At 49.5% G+C, this 18,522-nt stretch overlaps 1 pseudogene; it reads right to left on the bottom strand.

Moving 5' to 3' along the window:
* Positions 1-469: 469 nt before the first annotated feature.
* The window catches only part of LOC137331644 (alpha-1,4-N-acetylglucosaminyltransferase-like), a 35,657-nt pseudogene continuing 17,604 nt past the window's right edge, over positions 470-18,522 (bottom strand).

Genomic DNA, 18,522 nt, shown 5'->3' with positions numbered 1-18,522 from the left:
GACCTGTTTTTGGCAAAAATCAAGTACTATGAATCCCCAATCACCGAACCTCAGAGCAGTAAAACTCCAGAATTAATAAATGCTCCCAAATCCCACTCCCTGATGCTCCCGAACGTCTCCACTGTCACCACATCTTCACTTTAATCAACAGCGTGTGTGAAGTGTTGGTGATTTCTTTCTCTCCACTAAGTTGACTATGGGGCAATTTGCCAGCTGCTACAATAACCAGCTGATCTTAATGTCAAGATATGCTCCACTCACCAGCAGCACTTGGGACTGGACAAAAAGAAGGAAAATGCCAGCAAGTGAGCAGAGTGTATCCTGATTGTAAGAGCAGTTGGTTACGAAACCAGATATTGGAATGAATGACTTATAGATTACTATTGCACTCAATCATCTTATACTAAAATAAGGTTGTATTTATTTCCTATTTTATGTTATTAATAATTTTACTTTTTAGCATAACATTTTAAAATTATCTTTGTACTCATAAATATAAGGGAATCGGAGACTCTGAACTATTTCTAGATTGAATTAAATTTCTGTATGTAGTTGGACAATACGCCTGAAAAAGATATTCCATTAATGATCCACTTCCAGGAATTACTTTCCGTTTCTTATTAGAATTCATATAGTTCCAGACATGTGCTCCGTATCGACCTGAGGAGAAGCTCTCTATATGCTCCTCCTTCCATGGAACATAGTAATTTTCCCAGCTTGGATATGAGAATTGATAGAACCACCTTCCGATCCATAAAGAGATGGCATTGCATTCTTTTCCAGTGAAGTCGGCCAGGTTATTCGACTGGCACCACCGCTTCAGAAAATAGGTTATCCTTGTTGACCCCAAATGTGTCCAATATAATGGGCCACAAAATCTTCCATGCAGTTCCACAAAAAGGATGACTTTCATAAAATCCCATTGCTCCATTACTGGCACCGTCTGTACGTTCTCCACAGGTAAAATTGGAAAATAGCAAAGGCTTCTTTGATAAAATGTTGCTGTCCAGGTAGATGGCACCTTATTTCCATAGCAGTGCTAACCTGCAGCCATCAGCACGTGGATCCAAAATCTTTCCAAATCTGGATTTACCTGTGATATAATGAACAGAGTAAAATACAATCTACAATGGTCATTTTCACCATATTTAAAGTTATTTCTTCTCAAGTATTTGTGACTCCTCCTTAATCTAAAGACCAATCCTCTGCCAAGAAACCCAGTTTGCAGGGGCTCCAGTTATCTCCAATGCCGCTCTATAACCAGGGTTTCAATTGATTTGTTCCCCAATGGTCTCCCACTGCAGAATTATGGGTATGAATCTGTGCCTTTCCGATACATGGCACAACAGGTGATAACTAAAATGATTTGAAGGAATAACAAACCAATGAAGAAAACCAGAAATATTCAAAGCAGAAGATTTTTTTAAACTTCAAAGATAGTGCATTTTCTGCAATATGGAAAAGGTAACACTGGGATTTATGTTACCAATTGGCCTCTTGCCAAATCTTTAAACTTGTTTCACACCAAAAAGGAGACTTAAGCAGACCAAGTCTCATGTAAAGTGAAACTTTGTGCATGTCATGATTGGAATAGCAAGCAACAAGGCTAAGAACTTCCCTTTAACTACAATATAAAACACCAGAGGCCACATAGGATACCCACTGTGCTCATCTGTTTATTGTGAAAGGTGGTAAATAACACAATGTCACATCATTACTTCAGGCTGAAATTATTAGAGGGTGCTGGCTGTGCCATTTCAGATTTCCAACTCTTTCACCTTCCCAGGACCCCATCTCCTTCCTATCAGCCCCGCATTCCAATCAGTACAAATACTTCATCCCCTACGAACTATCCACTCCGCCCCGTATCCTCCCCTCCCACTTGATTTGATGTTATTCACTTCACCCTTAATCTTATATTTACTGCCACCCCATTGCGACTCACTCCAACAGGGTAGGTGCGAGAGGGTCCCTCATCCTCAACCTGTTTATTTCCTCTCTTCCATTCCTTGTAACCTACTTTTCTATTTGTGTCCCTCAAAGAAGATTTGTTTGCTTTCAAAATTAAACTTGTTTTTTTTAAAGAAATAGATGTATCAAATTAACATGAGGAAAGATTTTTAGCCAGTTCGTCGCAAGCCCAACAAGAGGGGGGGGCATTTCTTGGTTTAGTTTTAGGGAATGAAGCTGGGCAGGTGGAAGGAGTATCAGTGGGAGACAATTTTGGTGGTAGTGATCATAATTCAGTTAGATTTAGCATAGTTATGGAAAAGGGCAGAGATAGAACAGGAGAAATTCTAAATTGAGGAAAGGCCAATTTTACTCAGCTGAGAAGTGATTTAGCAAAAGTGGACTGGAAACAGCTGCTTGAAGGTAAATCAGTGTCAGAGCAGTGGGAGGCATTCAAGGGGGCGATTCAAAGGGTTCAGAGTAAATATGTTCCCACAAAGACAAAGGGTGGGACTGCCAAATCTAGAGCCCCCTGGATGACAAGGAGCATACAGACTAGGATAAGACAAAAAAGGCAAGCTTATGTCAGACACCAAGGGCTTGATTTTACCACCCGCTATCGGGTGCGTTCTCGGCGGGGGGACCCCAAAAATCGGGGAATCCCGGAGCGGGACCGGATCCCGTCTTGAACCCGCCCACTTCCGGGTTCCCCACGGACGCGCCGGCGTGCGCGCGCAGACCCCGCAGGTGGGAATCCCGCAGGCAATTAAAGCCAGCGGGATGCCACTTGTAAGTATTTATCTTGCTCGTTCAGGTCGTTCACAGGCCTGATTGAGCTGTTTTATTAGGAAGGGAGGGATTTTACCTTGAACTGAGACTGGGGGAAACTGGGGGAAACACTCTCACTTCAAACGGACGTGTTGCAGCCAGCAGCCTGTGGCAGCTGCCAAGGTGCATTCCACAGGTTGTGGGGGGGGAGACACTTCACCAACGCAGGAGGCCACTCCGTCACACAGGGCAACGCTTGCCCTCCACCACCCTCCTCCTAGCAAGAAGATTCACCGACGTGGAACCACAACCCCGGTGCAAGGACACACTTACCGACCTTGCAGAACCCCTCAGAACTACACCTTCCAGATGGGGGCCGCCTTGACCTCCTCGGAGGATGAACAGCATCACCAGCCTCAGCAGCCTCGCAGGCCACGCCGTCCGCCTCAGACACATGGAGCCCCACAACACGGTTCTGTGGCACATCCACCTGCACAGCAGGAGGGAGGGCAACCGCAGAGAGAGATGCGTCGCAGGAGGCACTACCCTCGGCACAGGGTCCACAGACCGAGGCTCAGCTTCCTGGACCTCTCTGAGAAGCAGTGCATACGGAGGCTCAGAGTCACTCGCCAGGTAGTCGCCGACATCTGCAGCCTCCTTAATGACGAGCTGCTCCCGGATGGACCAAGCAGCATCTTCTTACCCGTCGCCATCAAAGTCACCACTGCCCTCGACTTCTTCTCCTCCGGATCCTTCCAGGGTGCCACCGGGGACATCACCAGGGTCTGTCAGTCGTCTGCACGCAAGCGCATAAGGCAGGTGACCGATTGTTTGTTCCACAGGGCCTCGCACGACATCAACTTCACCATGGATGACCGCAGCCAGATGGAGAGGGCAGTTGGATTCCATACTGTGGCTGGCTTCCCACGGGTGCAGGGTGTAATCGATTGCACCCACATAGCGATACGGGCACCTCCACATGAGCCAGGACTGTTCATCAACAGGAAGGGGTATCGCTCCATGAACGCCCAGCTCATCTGTGACCACCGCTAGAGATTCCTACACGTGTGCGCCAGATACCTTGGCAGCTACCACGATGCCTTCGTCCTCAGGGAGTCCACCGTCCCGCCCCTCTTCCACTCACCCAACACCGGCAACGGCTGGCTCCTCAGCGACAAGGGATATCCCCTGCACACGTGGCTTATGACACCTCTGAGGAACCCCATCACCGAGCCGCAGCGTCGATATAATGATAGCCACATTGCTACCAGGGCAGCAATTGAGCAGGCTATAGGGGTGCTCAAGATGCGCTTCAGGTGCCTTGATCGTTCTGGGGGAGCGCTCCAATACGCGCCACTCAGAGTGCGACGAATTATAGTTGTCTGCTGTGCCCAGCACAACATGGCACAACAGAGAGGGGTGCCGCTGGAGGAGGCCCCATGCACATCTGCCACCCATATTGAGGACGACGATGAGGAGGAGGAGGAGGAGGAGGAGCAAGAGGACGAGAAAGGAACCATGGGCCGAACACCGGCTCACCTGGATGCTCGTCAGGCCAGGGAGGCACTCATATGTCAACGGTTCTCCTAACATCAGACTGTCTGAGGCGTCCAGACCTCATCACGTGCACAGAGGAGCGGCCATACCAGCCCCCTCCACAGAAGTGTGGTGCCATTACTCCTGCACCCACTGTAGTGTGACCCAATGGGTGGGACCAGGTGTTCGTCGTCATGATGAGCCCCACGAAAGGGACCTATTGCACAAGCCGCTCAAGAATGGACAAGAGGTGGCAGTAGTGGTGAGAACGATTGTGTTTATTGTGTATGTGCAGTAAACGACTATAAATAAAAACATATCAAATTGTCATGCACCCTGGTGCATTCCCTTTGTGTTCATAACACCTTGGCCTTACGTTTGCGGGAACACCTACATGGTGCTACCCCTGTGGCTCCAGCAGAGGTAGTGGCAGGTTGCTCTTGTTCGTGCCCTGACCGGGTAGATGCTTTTGGCCGACGCCCCCTGGGTTTCGGTGCCCATGAGGGCACCTCCACAGACTGCTCCTCCTGCACCTGTGCAGGGGCAGACTCGGCCACCTGGAGAGGAGGCACCATTGCGGGTACTGGTTGAGAGGGAGGCAACGGGTGAGACGTGGGGGCACTTTGAGTAGCATCCCCACTTCCATGTCCACGTTCACCATCTTCCCTCTCATGGCCTAGGCCCACATCACCCCTTCCACTCTGCTGGACGGCAGTTTGGATGACCTGTGTGAGACCTTGCAAGGCCACCTCTCGTGTATCTGTCAGCCTGTTTATGGCGGCAGAATGTTGCTCACCCTGAATCCGAACAGCCGTTGCCAGGGCCTGGATGGACTCAATGTTGAGCTGTGCGTGACGCTCGAGGGAGGCTAGCCTTTCCTCCACCGCAGACGTTCCCGCACCTACCCGCGACACTATCTCGCCGATACCCTCCTGTACTTGTGCCACCATTGCCCTCATGCAGGAGTTGGACTCCTCCATCATCTGCGCAATTGTGGAGAGTGCGCGTGGCACCTCTTCCAGTACCTCGGCAATGTGCTGGTGCCCCTCGACGACTCTCCTTTTGACTGGTGACCCCCTGGGTTCAGCATCTGGGTCCGGCTGAGCAGAGCCTGGAGAAGAGTGCTCCCACCGACGCGGACCCACCGCGGCTGCCCCTGCCACCAGGGTCTGCTCATGCTCACGTGTGCGCGGTGACTCACCATGTGCAATCCCAACTAATTGAGGAGGGGGACCCACCGAGGTGTGTGTATCTGCGCTGGTGGATGCTTGGCTCATATGTGACGATGGACCCTCAGAGACCGGCATGTCCTCTGAGGAATCGCCCTCCACAAACACGGCACTCGCAGACGGCCCTGCAAGAGAACATAGGGCAATATCAGGCATGTGGACAAATGTTGAGGTGCGGCAGATGCCAAGTGATGCTAAGATCATTCGCGATCATGAGTGCTGAGTGTCAGCTTTCCGTTACCGGACGTTTCTGCAGCCCCAGAATCGCCATTCTGCAGCCCCAGCCTCGCCATCCGACACGGACAGGCAATGCAGTGTGTGGCTGATCTCCAAGGCGTCCAGCTCTGCGTGCGTTAGAACCACCTCGTGTTGCGGGCCCCCTCCGGTGCGTTCCCTTTCCCGGGATTTCTAGCATCTCTTCTCCTGTCAAGGCAAAACACAGATGCGTGATTGAGTGATGATTGCATTGTGAGACGCTTCAAGCATTGGTGTGGGTGGGTTGAGCGTGTGGGAGATGGATGGGAGGATGCGTGTGCCACATGCCCATCCCATTGTGTGGGGATTAGGGTGTGTGGTAGTGTTCAAATGGGGAAACGGACGGTGGGTACGTGCAGGCACGGTGAGGATGATAGTTGAGTGGCTGTGTGGATTGATGCGGGAGCACTGTGGTGGCAGTGCAGAAGGGGTTGTGAGGTGTTTGAGGTGATGTGCAAGACAGAGTGTTGGAGAATGCGTTAGTGTACTCACTTTGCCGGACCTAGTGAGATCGTTGAATCTCTTGCGACACTGGATCCATGTTCTTGTGGTGTTGCCCCTGCTGCTCACCTCCGCGGCCACCTCCGCCCATGCCTTTCTGGTGGCGGAGGCAGGGCACTTCCTTCCATCGCTGGGGAACGTCTCCCTCCTCCTCCTTACCCCGTCCAGCAGCAGCTGGAGTGAGTCTTCAGAAAATCGTGGGGCAGCCTTACCCCTGGGGTGCTCCATGGTGTGCTACTTCTTGTTTGCAGCAGGAGGAGCATTGGTGGACTGCCCCTTTAAATAGAGCTCCACCATCACTCAGACGTCACTGCGTATGCGCAGGCCGCCGGCGCGCAGCTGAGCAGCGGAAAACCCGTAACCACAGGTAAATGACTTCAATTATCCTGTGATCGCGCGGGGGACGCACTCATTTCACCGGGCGTTTTACCCACGCGCCCGATAGCCCCCCCGCCGGGAACCCGCAGGCCTGCTAACATCGAGCCCCAAGAGCTGAATACAGCAGAAAACCTAGAGGAGTATAGAAAGTGCAGGGGTGAAATTAAAAGGAAAATTAGGAAAGCAAAGAGAGGGCATGAAAAAATACTGGCAAGTAAAATTAATAAAAATGCAAAAAAGCTTTATAAATACATAAAGAGCAAGAGGATAACTAAGGAAAGAGTGGGGCCTATTCGAGACCAAAAAGATAACCTATGTGTGGAGGCAGAAGATGTGGGTATGGTTCTTCATGAATACTTTGCGTTTGTCTTCACAAAAGAGGAGGACGATACAGAGATTGTAGTTAAGGAGCAGGAGTGTGAAATATTGGATGGGATAAACATAGTGAGAGAGGAAGTTTTAAGGGGTTTAACATCTTTGAAAGTAGATAAATTTTAGGCGTCACTACAATGTAAGAGCAGCATCGTGTACCTGTTATATCCCAGTTTTCAGCCAAATTTTGTCGATCAATTGCACCTAAAGGTCCTTTTCCCTTCACTGTAATTCCCTGCGCTGGGGAGAGGCTGGTTGCATTCTAGTCCAAGTAGAATCCAACCTAACTGGTTTGACAATGATGGCTGTTCATACTCATTTTCTTCACAATGTGCACTTCAGAGAAGGTTCACTCGACTGATTCCTGGGATCAGGGGGTCACCTTATGAGGAAAGGTTCGACAAGTTGGGCCTGTATACACTGGAGTTTCGAAGAATGAGAGGTGATCTTATTAAAACATATAAGATCCTGAGGGGACAAGAAGGGGTAGATGCTGAGGGGATGTTTCCCCTTGTGGGAGAGACTAGTACTCGGGGCCACAGTTTAAAAATACGGGGTCTCCCATCTAAGGCGGAGATGAGGAGAAATTTTTTCTCTCAGAGGGTCATGAGTCTGTGGAAGTCCCTTCCCCAGAGAGCGGTGGAGGCTGGGTAATTGAATATTTTTTAGGTTGAGTTAGATAGATTCCTGATTAACAAGGGAGTCAAAGGTTATAGTTGGTCGACGGGAAAGTAGGGTTGAGGTCATAATCAGATCAGCCATGATCTTATCAAGTGGCAGAGCAGTCTCGAGGGGCCGAATGGCCTACTCCTGCTCTTAACTCATATGTTCATATGTACAATGGTGAAACTGCTTTACAGAGTGGTCAATATTTATGTTAATGAACTGGGTAAGAACAACTGGTGTCTTGTGCTCCTCAATTTTACCTTTTGATTTTCAAATTCTTGCAAATTGTGATCCCAAAACCAACTATGAATCATATCGATTAAGCAAATCGAAAATTCACCACCACTCATTCATTTACATATGGAAATGTCCACCGTACAGCCCAGAAACAGTAAACAACAAAACCACTTTCACTTCTCAGAGAATATTGCTTCCATTCTCATCATTTTCACATTTATATTATATAGATACTGCTGTTTTAAAAAGAAAATTACAGTCAAACAACTCATTAAAAATATTTCTGATATTTGGCTACCTTTTGATACCAGTCCTTCAAAGCAGTGTCTTCAAACAGTTCAGAGACATTCTGTCAGCTTGGTCCCTGGTAGAAACATTGTGGGGATATTCGACTACCACAGTATGATGGCATCATGGCAGCATCCAGGGAATCGTACACAGACCTGCATGAACCTCTTTCATTGGTTGCAGACAAGCTGAACATTGATGGAGTGGAAGCCCTTGGGGTTCACAAACTCTCCTGTCTGTTCGAGGGATGCTCTGATTACCACATGCGTGCAATCTATGGCACCCTGCACCTGTGATCACCTATCCTGTCATCCGGAGCCTCCTAGAAGTCAAGGTAACTGAGCCTCTGCCTGTAAACCATGTTGGGTGGGTATGGCCTTCTGCCAGCACGGGCCCTATGTTGATGCCTGCTCTGCTGCCCACCTGCAGCTCCCTCCTCAGCTCGCTCTTGCTGCTGCTGCTCCTCCTCCTCCTCTTCATCAATCCAGAACACTGCAGCAATGACAATGGACTTCTCCCTCGCCAACTCTAGAGCCTCAAAATCACTATCTGAAGCCAAGTATTTTAACAAGACTCACCCACAAGGAACTAAGGAAGCACCTGTGAGTGCAGAAGCTTTCACAGGAAGCCTCATTTACTTGAAGCTCCCTAATAAACATCCTGCCAATCTTGCCTCCGTTTCCCTGGTGACCTTGCCAACCTGCGGGAAACCTGTGCTCCAGTAGTTAATTTCAATTCAGTCTCCTTGTTGTGTCGTAGGACCCTGATTTAAATATGTTCACGAGCCTCCCATCTCTCCATAGCAGGACACTCATCAGACCAGCTAACAGCCGCCGTAAAAATCGCGGGGACCGTGTCTGTGTCAGGTTGGAGCGGGTTGGCCGATTTCTACATTTTAACCGGGGATGGTTGGAGTCTGTTAATATCGAGGTCGTGATGTGTCTGGATCCAGAGTCAATGTCTGCCCATCTGTGAATAAATGGAGTCATCAAAGTAAATCACTGTCTCTCCCTCATGGCAGAGTGACCAAGGGTTTTAAATACAGTGGGAGATGCCTGATAAAATTGACTTCAAATGACCAGCTGAATCTTTTTTTGTCTAAGTTCACTAAGCCCAGTGTGACGTGTTTGCCAAGAATCCACTCTTGGGGGTAGAGGTAATTGGTTTCACTGAAAGGAAATTAGCAAACTCGTGAATGGGAAGAAATCAGAGGGACAGCCTCACACACTTCCTGTGGTCAGAAGTAACAAGAAGGAGAGGTCAACCCATGTTGAAGATCAGTCAGTTGGGGTGATTTGCTGAATGAAAGGCATGAAAGACCTTGGCATTCTATTGTAAAACCAACGCTGCCCAAGCCCATGTAAAATTGGTCTATTTCAATGCGAAGATGGCCTAAAAGTGAGTGCATTTAGTCCACTGACCAGGACAATGTGGTTTATTATTTATTTTATTCACGAGTAGAGGGTTGAAGTTAAGTAAAGTAAGTGAGTTTTGATCATGACTTTCTTACTGTATGTTCACAAGATACCTATAAAATAAAGCATCTTAATGATTCATATCTGACCTCTGACATTCGTTCTCTGGGCTTTAAAGTTTTCAGAACTCAGTGGTACTAAAAAGGATAGAGAAAAATAAGCAAAGAATGGTCTGTCTCTGTAACAGTTTATTTTAAAGGTGTTGGCCTTTTAAATGCAGTGATTGGAGAGGGGGACGAGTCGGTGCTTTCGGACTGAGATATGTTTTTTACTATTGGCAGATCCCAAAGGCAATTTGAAGTCATAAAAATCTGTTGCTAGGGGAAACAGGCTTTTCAAAGTGGGCTGCTGATGAATTGGAAGCTTCATATCTCTGGTGGACACGTGCAAATTCCCCTCAGAACACCCTAAAGAAGCTGTATCCTCGACCCCTGCACCTCTCGTCCACCAACTCATCTAATCTTTATTTTGTGATCTCCCCGCTGGGCAAATTGGTGCATAATGTGCGTTATCAGACCAGGACTGAAGCAGTAAACCTCTACAAGGGGCCCTGCTAGTGCAGGGATTCCATGATGTTGAGCTTGTGGCACAAGCTGAGTTTGGCACCGTACGCAGGCCGCCAGGTGGGGTCAGTACTGAAAAGGAGAATGCTGGAGTCACAGCAGCAACTGGGTGAAATATCGACAGACCTGCCAGGCACATTGTCCACAGAGCCAGAGAGGATGGGAGAGTCCAACTCTCGCATGTGTGGGGTGATGTCATTGGATTTTTCAACTCTGCAATCCACCATGGAGCGTGTGGTGATCTCTATGGAAATTGTAGCAAGGCACTCACGTGATTCAATGCTGTCAGTCATTGTGGCCTGCATGTAGGCTCAGATAATGGCTCTGCAGCCTCTAGCCGGAAATGTCTCTTCTGGTCTTGATAAGATTGCAGACAGACTAGATCGTGGCTTCCAAGGCATCACTAATCTCCTCCACTCTGCTCTCCAGCAGACCGGGAGGACTGATGTCCTCCTGCCCCAGGGGAGTGAGAATGGTGGAATGGGCAAGGCAAGTGCAGACCTTTCACAGAATGTCTGCATGTCTCATCCATTGCCACCCCCTCATCCAATACCCAAAATGGTGCCACCATTCCCGCTGGTCCACACTGGCGCTGCACAAGTGCAGGAGGTGCAGTCAGTGGCAGGGTCCTGACGGGCTCCAAAGCCCAGAGGTTGTCGACCACGTACACCTCACGAGACTGAGAAAGGTGCACAGCATCCTTCCACCATCTCTGCTGAAGCCACAGTGGCAGCACTACGTAGAAGTGTCAGGCATAAAAAGAGACAGGCTATACAGATCACATCGGGTTAACATAAGGGTGTCTCATTTTTGTTTGGATCCTTTAATTTGTTGAGCACATTAAACCGTAGTAATTCAGACCACTCCCATGTGTCCCATGATTGAATGCAAATGTCTCAGTCAGGTGTTTATTTTATGCGTCACCTTTTCATTTCATCTCAGCTCTGAAATTTTCAATTGACCCCCAGCCTCAACAGCTTTTTGGGGGAGAGAATTCCAGATTTCCACTACCCTTTGTTTGAAGAAGTGCTTCCTGACATCACCCCTGAACGACCTATCTCTAATTTTATGGTTATGCCCCATTGTTCTGGACTCCCCCACGAGAAGAAATAGTTTCTATCTACACTATCAAATCCTTTAATCACCTAAAACATCTCAATTAGATCACCCCTTAAACTTCTGTACTCAAGGGAATACATGCCTAGTCTCCTCTCCTCATAATTTAACGTTTGAATCCCGGCATCATTGTGCTGAATTTGCGCTGTACCCTCTGAAAGGCCAATATATCCTTCCTGAAGTGCAGTGCCCAGAGTTGAATGCATGAAATGGGGTCTAATCAGAAATTTATATTACGGTAACATAACTTCCACCCCTTTATATTCGCACTCCCTTGATAAAAAGGCCAGCATTCCATTAGCCTTTTTAATTATTTTTTGTACCTGTCCTCTAGCTTTTAGTGATTTCTGTACTTGGACCCTTAAATCTCTCTGCTCCTCCACACTTCCTAACTTCACGCCATTTAGAAAATAAATGAAATGAGCTGTTGCTGATGTCGAGAATCTGGTTGATCACGTTTCTTGTCCTGTGATGTATTTTCATTCATACCATGTATGTGATGAAAAAAATCACTGTATATTTCATGTATTCTTTAATATATACTGAGTTATTTGTGAGGTTATGTTGACCACACTTCTATGCTGCTCTAACAACCTCAAACCTTTTTACTTCACTTTTCTCTGAAGTGCAGTATTTGGCAAAACTTCTCCGAAGTGCAGTATTTGGCAAATTTATTTTCCAATCAATCTCCTTAGAATTGGTCTGATTGAACTGACTTCTCCTAAAATATCCTGCTTTCACCTTCTCCTGTTTTTCCAAATAGTCTCTCTTGAGGTCAGCTGATGGTGGCCGGTTATATTCCAAGATCAAAAGGGTCAAGCTGATCTTCGGGTGTCAAACACATCTGAAGACTGGAGTTTTAACTGAATTTACCGAGAGGCTTATTTATTTAAGCTCATCCCGAACAAGGCAGGAAAGCAAGATGACATTTTTGTGTTTTTACAGCAGTCTTTTTCAGGGAAACTGGATCAAAGTTAGAAACCACGAAAGACCCTCAAACATCTCGATAAATTTTGAACATTTTTGGATAGATTTTCAACTTGTCATCCAGGCATAAAACTGGTGCTATGGATCTTGCACCCGTTATATTGATTGAGTTCTTCAATGAAATAATGAAGAGAGTTGATGACGGTAGTGCAGTTGATGTGGTGCATATGGCCTTTGATAAAGTGGCACACAGGAGACTTGTTTGCAAAATTGAAGCCCATAGGATTAAAGGGGCAGTGGAAGCATGGATACAAAACGGGCTGTGAGGCAGGAAGCAGAAACTAGGAGTGAACAGTTGTTTTTCGGACTGGAGGGAAGTATCCAGTGGTGTCCCCCAGGGGTCCCTATTAGGGCTACTGATCTTTTTGAGACATGTTAATGGACGTGGTTAAAGAGGGCGTAATTTAAATGTTTGTAGCTGACACAAAGCTTGGAAATGTGTAAACAGTGAGGAGGATGTAGACAGACTGGTGAAATGGGCAGACACATGGCAGATAAAATTTAATGCAGAGAAGTGACAAGTAATGCATTTTCCAAGGAAAAATGACGCGGTGTAGTATAAACTAAGTGGTACAATTTCAAAGTGGGTGCAGATATAGAGAGACCTGGGGTTTCACACACACACAAATCTTTGAAGATGGCAGGACAAGTTGATAAAGCAGTTAAAAAAGCAAACAGGATCCTTGGCTTTATAAATAGAGGCATAGAGTACAAAAGCAAGGGAGTTATGCTAAACCTTTATAAACCACTCGTTAGACCTCAGCTAGAGTATTGTGTCCACACTTTAGAAAGGACATCAAGGCATTTGAAAGCATGTAGAGGAGATTTACTAGAATGGTACCAGGGATGAGGAGTTTCAGTTTTGTGAAGAGACTGGAGAAGTTGGGATTGTTCTCCTTAGAGCAGAGAAGGTTAAGGGGAGACTTAATAGTGGTGTTCAAAATAATGAGGGGTTTTGAAAGAACAGATAGAGAGAAACGGTTTCCACTGGTAGGAGGGTCGGTAACCAGAGGTCACAGATTCAAGATAATTCACACAAAAGCTGGGTGGCAGTTGATAGAAAAGTTTTTACTCAATGAATTGTTGTGATCTGGAACACATTGCCTGAAAAGGTGGTGGGAGCCGATTCAACAGTAACTTTCAAAAGGGATTTGGGTCTCTACTGAAAAGGGAAACATTTACAGGGCTTTAACCATTTTCTGATCTCCACCCTTATCACTTGACAGGTCATTCGATGTCTTTTCCTGTGTCTGTGGTTGTTGTGTGTTTTTTATTTTGTTCCGCTTGTTGGGTTTGTAAGATAAACCTTGCTCTTAGTACAAGTTCAAAGACCAGGAAACACTGAGACGTCTGATTAACATATTTTATTGATCAAAACATGGATACAACCAATGACATACAGAGACCATGAGATTGGTACAGACTCATCGGGTATTGTAAACGTGTCACCTTGACTACTCACACTAGCCTAAGCAAGACAAGGAAAAAGTTCCTAAGTGGCTCCTGTGGCTGTATTTTTATAAATGTAAGGAATCTTACAACACCAGGTTATAGTCCAACAGTTTTATTTGAAAATCACAAGCTTTCGGAGGCTTTCTCCTTCGTCAGGTGAATGTAGGATTCCTTGAAGATTACCGCATATAAAGTCAGAGAACAATGCCTGGAGATAACAGATAATCTTTCCAACTGCCAATTGTCAAGGCAATCAGACAGAGAGACAGTACATACAGGACAACTGAATATACAAATGGTCCGAACCCAAAGACAGAGAGAGAGAGAGAGAGAGAAACATCCGAAAGGAAGAGAAAGAGAGAAAATGAACAGTTGTATTAAAAACTGATAACTCTTTTTTCGCTGGTGGGGTTACGTGTAGCGTGTAATTGTAGCAGTTGGAAAGGTTATCTGTAATCACCAGGCATTGTCCTTACATTTGTCCACCCCAGTCCATCACCGGCATCTCCACATCACAGGCTTGATTTTACCACCCGCTATCGGTTGCGTTCTCGGCGGGGGGGCCCCGAAAATCGGGGAATCCCGGCGCGGGACCGGAGCCCGCCTCGATCCCGCCCACTTCCGGGTTCCCCACGGACGCGCCGGTGTGAGCGCGCAGCCCCCGCTGGTGGGAATCCCGCAGGCAATTAAAGCCAGCGGGATGCCACTTGACAGTATTTATTTAGCTATTTCAGGTCATTAACTGGCCTGATTGAGCTGTTTTATTAGGAAGGGTGGGATTTTACCTTGAACTGAGACTGTTTCCCATACTGGGGGAAACACTCGAACTTCAAACGGACGTGTTGCAGCCAGCAGCCTGTGGCAGCTGCCAAGGTGCATTCCACAGGTGGGGGTGGGGGGAGACCCTTCACCAACGCAGGAGGCCACTCCGTCACACAGGGCAACGCTTGCCCTCCACCACCCTCCTCCAGGCAAGAAGATTCACCGACGTGGAACCGCAACCCCTGTGCGAGGACACACTTACCGACCTTGCAGAACACCTCAGACCTACACCTTCCAGATGGGGGCCGCCTTGACCTCCTCGGAGGATGAACAGCATCACCAGCCTCAGCAGCCTCGCAGGCCACGCCATCCGCCTCAGACACGTGGAGCCCCACAACACGGTGCTGTCGCACATCCACCTGCACAGCAGGAGGGAGGGCAACCGCAGAGAGAGATGCGTCGCAGGAGGCACTACCCTCCGCACAGGGTCTACAAAGCGAGGCTCAGCTTCCTGGACCTCTCTGAGGAGCAGTGCATACGGAGGCTCAGAGTCAGTCGCCAGGTAGTCGCCGACATCTGCAGCCTCCTTAATGACGAGCTGCTCCCGGATGGACCAAGCAGCATCTCCTTACCCGTCGCCGTCAAAGTCACCACTGCCCTCAACTTCTTCGCCTCCGGATCCTTCCAGGGTGCCACCGGGGATATCACCGGGGTCTGTCAGTCGTCGGCACGCAAGTGCATAAGACAGGTTACCGATGGGTTGTTCCGCAGGGCCTCGCACTACATCAACTTCACCATGGATGACCGCAGCCAGATGGAGAGGGCGGTTGGATTCCATGCTGACGCTGGCTTCCCACGGGTGCAGGGTGTAATCGATTGCACCCACATAGCAATACGGGCACCTCCACATGAGCCAGGACTATTCATCAACAGGAAGAGGTATCACTGCATGAACGCCCAGCTCATCTGTGACCACCGACAGAGATTCCTACACGTGTGCGCCAGATACCCTGGCAGCTACCACGATGCCTTCATCCTCAGGGAGTCCACCGTCCCGCCCCTCTTCCACTCACCCAACACCGGCAACGGCTGGCTCCTCGGCGACAAGGGATATCCCCTGCACACGTGGCTTATGACACCTCTGAGGAACCCCATCACCGAGCCGCAGCGTCGATATAATGACAGCCACATTGCTACCAGGGCAGCAATTGAGCAGGCTATAGGGCTGCTCAAGATGCGCTTCAGGTTCTGGGGGAGCGCTCCAATACACGCCACTCAGAGTGGGACGGATTATAGTTGTCTGCTGTGCCCTGCACAACATGGCACAACAGAGAGGGGTGCTGCTGGAGGAGGCCCCATGCACATCCGCCACCCATATTGAGGACAACGATGAGGAGGAGGAGGAGGAGGAGCAAGAGGAGGAGGAAGGACCCATGGGCCGAACACCGGCTCACCTGGATGCTCGTCAGGCCAGGGAGGCACTCATATGTCCACGGTTCTCCTAACATCAGACTGTCTGAGGCGTCCAGACCTCATCACGTGCACAGAGGAGCGGCCATACCAGCCCCCTCCACAGAAGAGTGGTGCCATTACTCCTGCACCCACTGTAGTGTGACCCAATGGGTGGGACCAGGTGTTCGTCGTCATGATGAGCCCCACGAAAGGGACCTATTGCACAAGCCGCTCAAGAACGGACAAGAGGTGGCAGTGGTGGTGAGAACAATTGTGTTTATTGTGCACGTGCAGTAAACGACAAGAAATAAAAACATAATAAATTGTCATACACCCTGGTGCATTCCCTTTGTGTTCATAACTCCTTGGCCTTACGTTTGCGGGAACCCCTACGTGGTGCAACCCCTGTGGCTCCAGCAGAGGTACTGGCAGGTTGCTCTTGTTCGTGCCCTGACCGGGTAGATGCTTTGGGCCGACGCCCCTAGGGTTTCGGTGCCCGTGAGGGCACCTCCACAGACTGCTCCTCCTGCACCTGTGCAGGGGCACACTCGGCCACCTGGAGAGGAGGCACCATTGCGGGTACTGGTTGAGAGGGGGGCAACGGGTGAGACGTGGGGGCACTTTGAGTAGCATCCCCACTTCCATGTCCACGTTCACCATCTTCCCTCTCATGGCCGAGGCCCACATCACCCGTTCCACTCTGCTGGACGGCAGTTTGGATGACCTGTGTGAGACCTTGCAAGGCCACCTCCAATGTATCTGTCAGCCTGTTTATGGCGGCAGAATGTTGCTCACCCTGAATCCGAACAGCCGTTGTCAGGGCCTGGACGGACTCAATGTTGAGCTGTGCGTGACGCTCGAGGGAGGCTAGCCTTTCCTCCACCGCAGACCTTCCCGCACCTACCCGCGACACTATCTCGCCGATACCCTCCTGTACTTGTGCCACCATTGCCCTCATGCAGGAGTTGGACTCCTCCATCACCTGCGCGATTGTGGAGAGTGCCCGTGGCACCTCTTCCATTACCTCGGCAATGTGCTGGTGCCCCTCGACGACTCTCCTTTTGACTGGTGGCCCCCTGGGTTCAGCATCTGGGTCCGGCTGAGCAGAGCCTGGAGAAGAGTGCTCCCACCGACGCGGACCCTCCGCGGATGCCCCTGCCACCAGGGTCTGCTCATGCTCACGTGTGCGCGGTGACTCACCATGTGCAATCCCAACTAATTGAGGAGGGGGACCCACCGAGGTGTGTGTATCTGCGCTGGTGGATGCTTGGCTCATATGTGACGATGGACCCTCAGAGACCGGCATGTCCTCTGAGGAATCGCCCTCCACAGACACGGCACTCGCAGACGGCCCTGCAAGAGAACAAAGGGCAATATCAGGCATGTGGACAAATGGTGAGGTGCGGCAGATGCCAAGTGATGCGAAGATCATTCGCGATCATGAGTGCTGAGTGTCAGCTTTCCGTTACCGGACGTTTCTGCAGCCCCAGCCTCGCCATCCGCCACGGACAGGCAATGCAGCGTGTGGCTGATCTCCAAGGCGTCCAGCTCTGCATGCGTTAGAACCACCTCGTGTTGCGTGCCCCCTCCGGTGCGTTCCCTTTCCCGGGCGTTCTAGCATCTCTTCTCCTGTCAAGGCAAAACACAGATGCGTGATTGAGTGATGATTGCATTGTGAGACGCTTCAAGCATTGGTGTGGGTGGGTTGAGCGTGTGGGAGATTGATGGCAGGATGCGTGTGCCACATGCCCATCCCATTGTATGGGGATTGGGGTGTGTGGTAGTGTTCAAATGGGGACAGGGACGGTGGGTACGTGCAGGCACGGTGAGGATGATAGTTGAGTGGCTGTGCAGATTGATGCGGGAGCACTGTGGTGGCAGTGCAGAAGGGGTTGTGAGGTGTTTGAGGTGATGTGGAAGACGGAGTGTGGGAGAATGCGTTAGTGTACTCACTTTGCCGGACCTAGTGAGATCGTTGAATCTCTTGCGACACTGGATCCATGTTCTTGTGGTGTTGCCCCTGCTGCTAACCTCCGCGGCCACCTCCGCCCATGCCTTCCTGGTGGCGGAGGCAGGGCACTTCCTTCCATCGCTGGGGAACAACGTCTCCCTCCTCCTCCTTACCCCGTCCAGCAGCAGCTGGAGTGAGTCTTCAGAAAATCGTGGGGCAGCCTTACCCCTGGGGTGATCCATGGTGTGCTACTTCTTGTTTGCAGCAGGAGGAGCATTGGTGGACTGCCCCTTTAAATAGAGCTCCACCATCACTCAGACGTCACTGCGCATGCGCAGGCCGCCGGCGCGCAGCTGAGAAGCGGAAAACCCGTAACCACAGGTAAATGACTTCAATTATCCTGTGATCGCGCGGGGGACGCACTCATTTCACCGGGCGTTTTACCCACGCGCCCGATAGCCCCCCCGCCGGGAACCCGCAGGCCTGCTAACATCGGGCCCCAAGAGCTGAATACAGCAGAAAACCTAGAGGAGTATAGAAAGTGCAGGGGTGAAATTAAAAGGAAAATTAGGAAAGCAAAGAGA

Source organism: Heptranchias perlo, chromosome 13 (genome assembly GCF_035084215.1).
Source record: "Heptranchias perlo isolate sHepPer1 chromosome 13, sHepPer1.hap1, whole genome shotgun sequence".
Classification (NCBI taxonomy): domain Eukaryota; kingdom Metazoa; phylum Chordata; class Chondrichthyes; order Hexanchiformes; family Hexanchidae; genus Heptranchias; species Heptranchias perlo.
This window is presented reverse-complemented; position numbering and strand designations above follow the sequence as displayed.